The following is a 12,812-nucleotide window of genomic DNA, read 5'->3' as shown; positions in this document are numbered from 1 at the left end:
CAAAGTCACACATTGGAGTCTGCATTTGTTCTACCAATTTAATTAATCTTGGAGCCTGACAGGCAGAGAAAGTGAAAAATACAGATTCTGGAGCGATAATATGATAATAATGTTCGGTAAAATGCATTTTTCTGATACCTAATTCTACTAAATGTGTATAGTCAGATTTTATTAATGTTCTTGCTTATCTTTTTCTGAACTCTAGAAAGCTATGTTAACTAAAGTGTGGTATAAATTTAATTGTAGTGAGATTTAAATTAGGGCACAGGAAATTATATATATGACTTAAATATTACAGTACAAAATATCCCAGACAAGACTAGCACTGCTTTTAACAATTATATTTTTTATGCTTAGAAATGGCAAAACAATACCAGAATATGAATGTGACCATTATATGAGGACCTTTTACAATTGTTTATCTATGAAAATTTGCAGTCCTTAATTTAAAAAACACACTCCCCCTCACTTCTTGTTTACACATTTATTACTCATGCATTTCAATTAGATAGGTCCATATTAGTACATTTAGGCATCCAGAGAACTTGGTAAAAAAAAAAAAAGACAACAATCGTAAATGACGTGACTTGTCCCTTTAGGGACTTTACTGAGAATTATAGGTCATTTGCGGTCATTCTTCATGGGAATTAATTTGATTCTTTACAAGATTAGACTTTATTTTGGTTAAAATTAAAATAACAAAATTTATTTGAGGTGCCAGATGGCATAATTTAGCCAGTATGTTAGCAGGATTAATGGGTATGAAAGCAAACATTTTATATGCTACTACTTGCCTAAGTATGCTCAAGTATTGAATCTTATTCCGAAGGAAATACTGATCTCCCTGTATGAGAGTAGGAAGTGATTGTTATTGAATATCTTGTTCAAAAAGGGTTTGCGGGGTTTTAAAGATCTTGGGCCATTTCAAAGTTTATTGTGAATGCTTTTGACAACTGTTGAGTGAGCTCAACAAACATTTAAGAAATTCATCAGACGTGGTTCAAGTGCATTCAATCTTTAACATTTGATGAACACATTAAAATAATATAATACATTACATGGGGCTCTAGCATGTTCACTTGAGCCACAGGACATTCGAAGGGAACATTAGACTATTTTATACTTGTAGCTTAAGTGAATTCAACCTTTGACAATTGATGAGCACATTTGATGAACACATTTGAACAACATTTTAATTTTCCAGCCATTTTAGGTTTAGAAGGAACAGACCCAAACATGAACAAGTCAGAGGACAATTAAGCATCCTAATAGTTGAGCAAGAGGATAAGAGGCTTGTTTTGGCAATATAAGTATATAGGTGCAATTTCATTATTGTAATATGCACTCAGACTAATTCACATTGCTTTTAAATCTTTTTGTTACTCTTATACTGGCTGTACTACAGTCATATTCTGTTCAATATACTGTATAAGTTTTTATATGGTGCTTCATAGCATGTAAATAAATAATTTTGGACATGCTCACTTTCAACCACTCTAAGTAGTAGAATAAAATGTTTGAATAATAAAACAAAAGGGATTTGAACTTCATGACTTCATGGCCTTTGCTTACCCAAAATACTGAAATAAAAATGAAGGGCAGGTATAGGAACAGACAAACCCCTATTTTCCCCACACTGTCACATACAAACTTGGACACACACGCAATGGTAATTGGAAAGTCCCCACTTTCAAAGTACAGTATGCCTTAGAAATTCTTAAGGTAGAATATGAGTCAGACAAAGCAGTAATGTTGGACGCAGTAAAGCAATGTTTTTAGTCTGCACATGCATCTACAATAAGTCACACTGGACATGCTTCATGATTTTGTTCGCACAGTGGCACATCAAATTTAGATGCAATTTAACAGAAATGTTGACTGCATGGTAAACAGGAAGATGGCTAAAAAGATTAAGATTTTGCATCTTCTGGGAGGGTTGCAGGCATGTTATGGGTGTATTGCTGAAAGCAGTTTCATACAGAGACACTCAACGAATAAAGCCACAGCTGTCAATAAATAGTTTGGATGGTGCAAATGATGATGCACCTAAAGATTCATCTTTGAGCTAGAGAATCTAACACCAAAAGGCCTAAACATAGACTTTGAACTGAAGAACCTCTTGTGACCAGGGCATCAAATGAACCGCTATTCTGCCAGAAATAACAATAGGCCCTCAACCTATCTAGTCTACCTCTAGATACTCCCAGATCTCTACCACCTAGTGTGTGTTCCTATTGTGTCTCCACCATATCTATCATACAGCCTTTTTTCCCTTTTTTTTTTTCAAGAAAAGGTAAAAGATGTTTTGTTTTTTTCTCTTCCAGCTAAAGATATATTTTTCACATATGTAAACAGGAGCGCATTTGCAGGATTTACCTCCCCAAATAAAAAGGTCCAAATGACCATATTTCTCCCATAAATATACCAAAGGGAATACGGGACTCATACAGTGCATACATAAAGTTGTTGTGAGCACTGTCACAATGGATACTGGCCCTGTCATTAGGACATCCGAAGGTTCACAGTCCCCCAGAGACTGACTACGTCTGGAAAGACTCCACCAGAAACACCGGAGGGTTGGGCTCATGCACCAGCATCCCGGCCCCCGGCACACCATTGCCATGATCAACCACAATGGCATGACAAAATATTAGGTGGAACCAGGATACACTTGCACCTAAGGAAGGGAGCCACTGGAGAATAATTTATTAGCAGCTGCACAGGAAACAGTCATTCAGCAAACAGGAAGTGATACAACAGGAAGTGATGCAACACATGCACACTTGGCACCACCTGATTGGACCAATATTACCTTAAAAGGTTGAAGGAGGAAGAAGCCTCTTAGATGAGAAACGTGTTGGAGGGAGTACTTGCTGCAGGGCTCTACCTACCCACAGGTACCAGCACCCATGCTTTGCTGGCAAAACCTACTCTGCACCCTTTTCCTTTTAGGTATGTTTCCGAAGGACTTATAGTAAACTAAGACTCACCTTTACAAGTAGGAACCCCCACCTGTTACCACCAGTAATTGGACTCCATATGTGATACACACCTTCATATGACACATATGGGAGAATGCTACCTGCACCGTTTTTTATCTCTCCATTCTTCCCTACCTCTTTCGTTTCCTTTTTTTTTTACACACCACCACCTCTCCCCCCCCCCCCCCTCGTATACTGTATACCGGTATTAGCCTAAATATTTTAATGATCATTTTATGTACATAAATGCGATATCTTTTTATTTTTAATTTAAAATAAATTCAATTACATATATAATACTTGTTTATACGTCCATCTTTAAAGAGTTTTGTGTAAAATCTATCCATCTCTGTTACTGTTATTCATGTGCTAGGGCAACTTTTTCTTTGCACATTAGGTATTGAGGATTACCCTACCTCCCCACAGATGCAGAGCAGCAGTATGATACGTACCCTCACAGGGAGCACAGTCTGTCCAAAACCTTGTTACTAGCTCTAAGCAGCATTTAATCGTCTATGTATTCTGACAATGAGCAGCTCAGGCCGTGCACATTCAGACACTGGTATGTATACCAGGATAGGGCTTTGTAGCAGCAGCAGTAGCATAGTATCACAAATGCAACTTTGATAAAAGATGCAATGACAGCCACAACTGCTTCTGACTCAGAATTAGGGTGGTCATTCCGAGTTGATCGCAGCTAGCAACTTTTAGCTGCTGCTGCGATCAATAGTCCACGCCTATGGGGGAGTGTATTTTAGCTTAGCAGGGCTGCGATCACTTGTGCAGTCCTGCTAAGCTAAAAAAAATCAAGCAGAAGTAGACTAGGGCTGGAAATACTTACCCTGTGCGATGGATCCAGCGATGATGTCCGGCTTTGATGTCACTCCTCCACCCTCTGTTGTCCTGGACACGCCTGCATTTTACTCATCACTCCCCAAAAACGGTCTCCAACCGTCCGAATCCGCCCATCCATGCCTTCTTCCTGTCAATCTTCTTAGCAGTCGCCGCTGCGACTACTTCCGTCGGTAGCCGCGTTGTAACCCGGCAACATCACGCACGCGCACAACGGCTGCCACGCATGCACATTCCGCACCCATTCGCACCACAGCGAAAAACCGCTGCGTGCCAACGGGTCGGAATGACCCCCTAGGAACATACATCCCTACACTGTAAAAAACTATAGAAGTTCAGGGATTGGGGGAGATCTTTGACATGCTGGCTCCCAATTATTTAGATAAACACTAATTTTCAAAGGATGTTGCCCATAGCAGTTATCGGTTTATCCTTTGTTTTCATCCTGCATTTTTCTTAGCTGAGGAAAGGGCACTGAAATTCTATATACAGTATTTCCCTGTCACCTGTACACTTTGTTTTAAAGAGCAGAGTTCACACTTTCAATCTATGCTGCCCTATAGTAATTATTTTCTGGTGTTTTAAAGGCATAGAAGGCACTAATTTGAAGATCTCCTCCATTTTGGGCCACATAAATATAGAGATGTGAGGCGGACACATTTCGGGTTTATGTTTTGGTTTTGAATCTGGATCTCTGTTCGTGTTTTGGATCTGGATTGGTTTTGCCAAAACCACCCTTTCGGGTTTTGGTTTTGGATTTAAAAAAACAACAACATAAAAACAGCTAAAATCACAGAATTTGGGGGTAACAGGGGTCGCCGGGTTACGTCGCGACTTACACAGGAAGCGGTCGCAGAGCTGACCGCAAAGAAGATTGACAGGAAGGAGGCATGCCAGGGCGGATCCGGATCGTTTGGAGCCGTTTTCGGGAGTGGTGAGTAAAACGCAGGCGTGTCCAGGAGAATAGAGGGTGGAGGAGTGACATCAAAGCTGGGCCCATCATCGCTGGTCCATCGCACCGGGTAAGTAGGTATAGGCCTAGTCATCTTTTGCTTGAATTTTTTTTAGCTTAGCAGGGCTGCACAAGCGATCGCAGCCCTGCTAAGCTAAAATACACTCCCCCATAGGCGTGTACTAGTTGATCGCTGCAGCAGCAGCAGCAGCAAAAAGTTGCTGGCTGCGATCAACTCGGAATGACCAACATTATTGCTATACTTATCACTAGAGATGTGCGGCTGGCACTTTTCGTGTTTTGTGTTTTGGTTTTGGTTCTAATTCCATTTTCGTGTTTTGGTTTTTGCTTGGTTTTGCCAAAACCACCCTTTCGTGTTTTGGATTTGGTTTTGGATCTGGATGATTTTTGGGTGAAAAACCCATAAAAGCAGCTAAAATCACAGAATTTGGGGGTAATTTTTTCTCCTACGTCATTATTAACCTCAATAACATTCATTTCCACTCATTTCCAGTCTATTCTGCACACCTCACACATCTCAATATTGTTTTTAGGCCAAAAGGTTGCACCGAGGTAGCTGGATGACTAAGCTAACCGACACAAGTGGGCGGCACAAACACGTGGCCCATCTAGGAGTGGCACCTCCTCCTCCCATACAGTCTTGGGAAGGTCCAGCCTAGACATCTCAACCACGGACACACTTTGACTCTCCTTGGGGATTTGTGATATCTCTACATGCACAGTTGTTATATCCTGTGCTTTAACAAGATTTTTTTTTTTCATTTTTCAAGAGGGAGGAGGGCTTCCATCTTCATGAGAAGCTGAGCCAGCAGTCATGAACATAGGCCAAGGCCTTAGCCTTTTTTTTGCCACTTCGTGTTATAATTGGCATATTGTCAATTTTATGTTTCTTGTCAGATAATTTCTTTTTTTGTGGTTCTTTAGTTTTTGCTTCTTGAATTTTACATGCCCTCTATGACATTGGGCATTGGCCTTAGCAGATTACGATAGAATTGCATTGTCAATGTCATGACTGGTGGCAGCAGCAGCTTCAGCACTAGTACTAGGAACTGGAAGTGGTTCCTGATCTTTCACTAGTTTTTCCTCCAAATTTTTGTTCTCCATTTCATATGATAGCACCCCTTTATTATTACAGCACACAGAACAGTGCCTCTTTATTTTCACAGTACCCCTTATTTTTACAGCATACAGGACAGTGCCAGCATCCCTATATTTTCACAACACCCCTGTAATTTTACAGCATACAAGAAAGGGCCAGAACCCCTTTATATTCACAGCACCCCTGTATTTTTACAGCATGCAGGACATGGCCAGTGTACATTTATTTTCCCAGCACCCTTGCATTTTTACAGCATACAGGACAGTGCCAGCACCCCTGTATTTTCACAACACCCCTGTAATTTTACAGCATACAATACTTGGTCAGAACCCCTTTATATTCACAGCACTCCTGTATTTTTACAGAATACAGGATAGGGCCAGTGTACATTTATTTTCACAGCACCCCTGCATTTTTACAGTATACAGGACAGGGCCAGTGTACATCTATTTTCACAGCACCCCTGTATTTTTACAGCATACAAGACAGTGCCAGCACCCCTGAATTTTCACAACACCCCTGTAATTTTACAGCATACAAGACAGGGCCAGCACCCCTTTATATTCACAGCACTCCTGTATTTTTATAGCATACAAGAAAGGGCTAGTGTACATTTATATTCACTGCACCCCTGAATTTTTACAGCATACAAGACAGGGCCATTGTACATTTATTTTGATAGCACCCATGAATTTTTACAGCATACAAGACAGGGCCAACACCCCTTTATTTTCACAGCATACAAGAGGACAGTGACAGCCAAGATAGCAAAACCCATGTACAGCTGCAGCACCCCTAACAGCACATGAAACACCAGTGACAGCCAGGACAGCACCCCTAACATCACAGGGACACCACAGTGACAGGGTAGCACCCATAGAGAACACACACTGACCCCACCCGATGCCACCACCCACAGAGAGAGACAGAGGTCTGTCTCCCTCACTCTCAAAGTCTGCAGTGAAAATGGCAGTGACGCGTGGCTCTTTATATGGAATCCAATACCCAAAAGAATCAGACAACGGGATGATGACGTTTTGCCTCGTTCTGGGATCCGAGTCTAGCGGGAAGTCCTGAGCCAGACTCGGTTTCCGTCTCGGACCGTGAAATTCAGGGGGTGTTTGTTCTCTGAGAACCGAACCCACTCATCTTTACATAAATACAAGGGTACAGTCATTTGAATCTGTATGTATTATAGTTTAAAAAGTGGTTATCCATGTAAGCCTACCATACTATTCCAAATTCATATATATGTTTACTCAAAACTGCAAATACAAGCATATCAAGTTTTAGGAAAACCCTTACATAGAATTCTACCTTTTACTTTTTTGGAAATAAGGATTAATGTCAAAGTAAGAACCACATAGTGTTTATTGGTGACACTGTACTTAGGAAAATTACTACAGTATACACATTTTTAATAGACTTTTTTGCGATTTGTCATGTCAGAAGGAGTGCTAATAATAATAATTTTATTTATATAGCGCTCTTTCTCCAAGAGGACTCAAGGTGCTTTACAGATACATAGTATAATATAGTAGAGAAACAAAGAAGTACAAAAAAGCTTTTCATAAAATACAGAGAGCATGTAGATACTAAAGGGACATTATGGAAATGCTTGACTAAACAGGAAAGTCTTGAGTCTATTTTTGAATAATTGTATAGTTGGGGCATCTTGCACTGTGCGAGTAAACAGATATATGGTATTTTCTGAAAATTGACAGTCTTTTGAAAAATATAAGCACCGATATTGTGTCACAAATCGGGTTCTTAGACCACACCCAGCACTGACAATTTACTGGCTGGTATGTGTCTGTTGGCCAGTCATCTCAGGATTCCCTGTTACTGTGGTCCAGCGTGGCATGGCAATGGTCATCTTACCTGAGGTCAGTTGAGACAGTTATGCCCATTCATAGAGTCTCTACACTGGACATGACTTAAATTGTCAAATGCTGGCATGTGTCCGCTGGCCAGTCATCTTAGGATTCCCTGTTGCTGTGGTCCAGCATGATGTGGGCTCCTCAATCTTGCCTGAAGTCAATTGAGATTGTTTTGACAATTTAGAGAGTCCCTACACTGATTTGGAAAACAGATTCAAATAAAGGTATTTTGTGTTATGGGAAATTTCCCCACAACAGGGTAGTAAATTCATGAAAACACAGGGAAATTCAAGTAAAAATAGATCAATATTTAATGTTGCCAGCTAATAAAAATGTAATTGATCAAGTAGCAAAAGTAGGAGGCCTAATAAAGACCTGGAAATTAATTTTTAATGCATACCAATTAAAACTTGATTATAATTTTTATTTGAACCAAGAGTGCCCCAAAACAAGAGTCTTCTTTTCTCTCTTTGTACGTATATTGACATGGTTCCAAGATACTCCACTCTGTAACCACTGTCCAGAACTTTGTCAAGATCAGCACTCACTTGCACTTGCATGGTGAGTGTCAGACACAGAGTTAATAAAAATAAAAAGACCTGGTCTTTCTACCAAATTATTACACTCCTCAATATCTCCCCACTCACTATTAAGTTGTCCGCCACCACAGAAGTTCATTCAGGAAGGACACAATCCAGGGAGGAAGTTTCTGCTCTCCCCATGCAAATACAATTAAGTCCCTTTTACAATATAATTACCCAAATAATAACCTGCAGTGCAATATGTAGCATGGATTAGATAAATCCACAGACAAAATGGATCCGATAAGAATGACAGAGACCAAGCTTATTAATTGAAGTTTAATAGGAAAAAAAATGTTTAGGTATATATGAAAACAATTAATAATGACATACAAAGACAGTCTTACGCAAATAGTTAATAAACAGAAAGGAAAATAAGGGATAGAAGTCTCACATTTTTATGAATATTTTTGGAAGAAGATGCAGGGAATATGGAGCAATTCTCAATGTCATATTGGCTCCCTAGAATTGTGTACAGTTATACAGTATTTTATTCCTTACTGGGCTATAACACAGACCACCTGCTTCTGTCTCATTGTCTTGTGTAGATGCTAATTAGGTTTTGTGCCCTTTGTCCACAGCATGCTTACAGCAACTGCCTCAATTAAGGTAAAGTTCCCTTATATCTCTGCAGGGTACGTCAGAGAAGGAGATTTTGGGATTCAAATAAAACAGCATATTATTACCAATAAAGAGACATGAGACAGGAATACATTATATGGGGCCTTCAAAAGTTATATTACCTCATTTATTCCTTCTTGCTAAATAGATTTTTGTCATGGCTGGAGAGATTTTTGATATAGGATTAGGGTCTGTGATGTTTCCCAAATCTTCATGAAATTTGGGGAGTAGAGTAACATGAGAATTGAAGATAACTTGTGCCAATTGATAATTGGGCAATATTGTACCATTACTCCATACTTGCCTACTCTCCCAGAAACTCCTGATTTTTTGAGTAGATCCCACACCATCAGGAGGGTAGGTATACATCCAGCATCCCACCCACTTATTAGTACAGTAGGCAGGGTAGGGAGATTAACAGGGAAATCCTAGTGCTGTTCTGAGGAGGTGGAGCTAAATGAAACAAATTGCATAGTTTTAGCTCTGCCACTTTCCATGAACCTGCAAATCATGGCATTTTCTATGTGGAGGGGAGGTGCCTTGAAAATGTATTTATAATGCTGATGTCTTTTAATTTAATAGTAATGGAATAAAGTATAATTACTTAATATAAGATGTATAATTACTTAACCAAACTTGAGTGCCAGGGTTTACTAATAAAAAGAATGTCTGCTTAATGTCTTCTTAGTGATTATCTGATTTGCAATACTTGACAATAGACATTATGGTTTTTTTTTCTGTAACCCTTTCTGAGTATCCTAAGGAACACCTGCCAGAAGGTTTGAAAGCCACCAGTGAAATCTTGGGACCACGTGTTGGAGAACTGCTGGACCCCCTTCCCCTCTGTCTCAAACCAGCCTGGTCTCCCGTTTTCCTGGGTTTCTCAACACATACCCCACTCCATGTTCCAGCAGACCAGTCTGTGCCACCTGATACAGTTCAGCCAATTCCAACACAGTCAGACCCTTAGACATGCAGGTGGAATTGCAGTACCAATGCCCGAAGGCATGACCACAACAACAGGACTAAAAGTCAATGGGTTTTTATTAAGCACAGTTCTAAAAATACATCGGCAGTACTATTCAAGTATGGAATGAGCAAATTGAGACAATACACAGTTCCTTGGAGTGCTGCAGAATAGAGGATGCCTCTGGGTGTGGTAATATCAGGTACAGTTCTCATAGACCAGGAGATGGAATGTCCTTAACCAAGATCCATCTGCAGAATAGTGAAATAAGAATAGGAACTGGCCAGCAGGTGTTTCACTGTAAGCTGGTAGTATTGTTGAATGAGAGTGGACTGCCGAGAATGCCGGTTGGAACCGGGTCAGATGATGAACTGTGAATTATTATGCACAAATGAAGCTAGGGTTCCATGATTATGAAGATCGATGGTTAGTTGATAATCGATGGCGGAGCACCAATGATTTTTGGAAGCTGGACACCGCTGGAAGCTGAATGCTGGAATCCGGTGTTAGTAATAGCCTGGAGTAGAATGCAATGGCAAACTGGGCACTGCTGGAAGCTGAAAGCTGGAAGCTGGTGTTAGCAATAGCCAGTAGTAGAATGCAATGGCAGACTGGGCACCGCTGGAAGCTGAATGCTGGAAGCTGGTGTTAGCAATATCCAGGTGTCAGGCTGCACCGCAAGGTGGTAGGCTGGTGCGGGTCTCTAGTGGAGTTTGGAAGCAGGAGCTGGAAAACCTGAAGCAGAAACAACCACAAGGAGGAGAGACTGGTACACAGTATTTGACAACCAAAGCACTGACAATTTCCTGGTTCAGGCACAGGATACTTATACCTGCAGCAAGGCAGGCATTGGCTGAGCAATTATGCAGATTCAGTAGAGCAGCAGATTGGAGGAAATTGAAGCATGTGACTGAAACCAACATGGCTGCGCCCATGTTAGCACTTGGAGGGAAAGTTAGTTTGGGAAACCACATGGAGATTCAGCAGTAATTGCGGCGGAGGCCGCGGAGGGCAGGAGGCGCCACACTGGCAACTTGCATATTAGAACCACATGGATGACAGTGGAGGCCGCGGCAGGCATGAGATGATACACTGAGAATTCTGTATGCTGGAAACACAGGAACGGCAGCAGAGGCCGCGGAGGGCAGGATACGCCATTCTGATATTTGACATGAGGCCGTTGTGACAGTGCTGCAGGATGACAGAAGAGAAACGCAGAGTGTGGACATCAGCAACATAGGTGAGATCCAACCCTGGATCACTGAGCCAGCATCAGGAAACATCTGAATGGCAAGTAATGGTGTCCAGTTACCCGGATCATGACAGCACCCCCCCCTTTAGGAGTGGCCCCAGGACACTTCTTAGGCTTCCGAGGAAATCTGGTATGGATGTCCCGGACCAACTTCGGAGCATGGACATCTGAGGCATTAGTCCAAGAGCATTCTTCAGGACCATAGCCTTTCCAGTTGATCAGGTACTGAAGACGGCCATATCGGAAGCATGAATCCAGGATCTTGGCCACCTCATACTCAACGCCACGTTGAGTCTGGACCTTAGGAGCAGAGGGAAGCGCTGAATGAAATCGATTCAGGATAACCGGTTTAAGGAGTGAAACATGAAAAGTCCTGGGAATCTTCAGAAATGGAGGTAGCTGGAGCTTGTAAGCCACTGGATTGATGACTTGTTCAATTTGAAAAAGGACTGATATAGCAAGGGGCAAATTTCATGCTTGGAACCCTCAACCTCAAATTCTTTGTGGCCAACCAGACACTTTCACCCACTTTAAGGGCAGGAATTGCCCTACGCTTCTTATCTGCAAACTTCTTGTACCTGGATGATGCTTTCAGAAGAGCTGCACTAACATTCTTCCAGTTATTTGAAAACTGACGAAGAGTGATATCAGCTGCAGGCACCGATGTTGCTGGAAGCGGTTGGAATTCAGGAACTGTTGGGTGGAACCCGTAGTTGGTGAAGAATGGCGTAGCAGAAGATGAAGAATGATACTTATTGTTGTGACAAATTCGGCCCATGGGAGGAGTTGAACCAAGTCATCTTGGGAAGAATATACATAGATATGGAGAAAGGCCTCCAAGTCCTGATTCACCCTTTCAGTTTGACCGTGGGTTTGTGGGTGATAAGCTGTGGAGAATTTCAACTTGACTTGGAGGGCCAGGTACAAACTTCGCCAGAACTTGGCTACAAATTGAACACCTCTGTCAGAAATTATCTCCTCAGGGAGACCAGGTAATCTGAAGATTTCCTGGATGAAGACTTGAGCCAACTTGGAAGCTGACGGAAGACAGGTGAGCGGAATGAAATGAGCCATCTTGGTGAACTGGTCAACTACCACCAAGATGGTATTAAACTTATTACACACAGGGAGGTCTGTAACAAAGTCTATTGATAAATGGGTCCACAGATGATGAGGAACAGATAGAGGAACCAGTTGCCCAGCGGGTGACTGGCGGGGTACTTTGTGTTGGGCACATTTTGGGCAAGATGCAATAAATTCGGTGATGTCCTTCTTTAGGGTCGGCCACCAGTAAGATCTGGAAATGAATTCTAAGGTCTTTTGGATGCCTGTGTGTCTGGCAAAGCGAGAGGAATGTGCCCAATGCAAGAGCTTCCTTCTGAGTGCCGGTTTAACAAAACTTTTCCCTGGCGCCGGCATAGAGTCCATCCTCACTGGGGAGAATGCCACTGGATCAATAATATAATGCTTGTCAGTAGACTCAGACTCATTTTCTTGCTCCCAGGAGTGGGAAAGGGCATCAGTCTTGCAATTCAGTGACCCTGGACAAATCTGAAGTTTAAAGTCAAATCTTGAGAAGAAGAGTGCCCACGTGGCTTGGCGAGGA

The sequence above is a fragment of the Pseudophryne corroboree genome, chromosome 11 (assembly GCF_028390025.1).
Source record: "Pseudophryne corroboree isolate aPseCor3 chromosome 11, aPseCor3.hap2, whole genome shotgun sequence".
Taxonomy (NCBI): domain Eukaryota; kingdom Metazoa; phylum Chordata; class Amphibia; order Anura; family Myobatrachidae; genus Pseudophryne; species Pseudophryne corroboree.
This window is presented reverse-complemented; position numbering follows the sequence as displayed.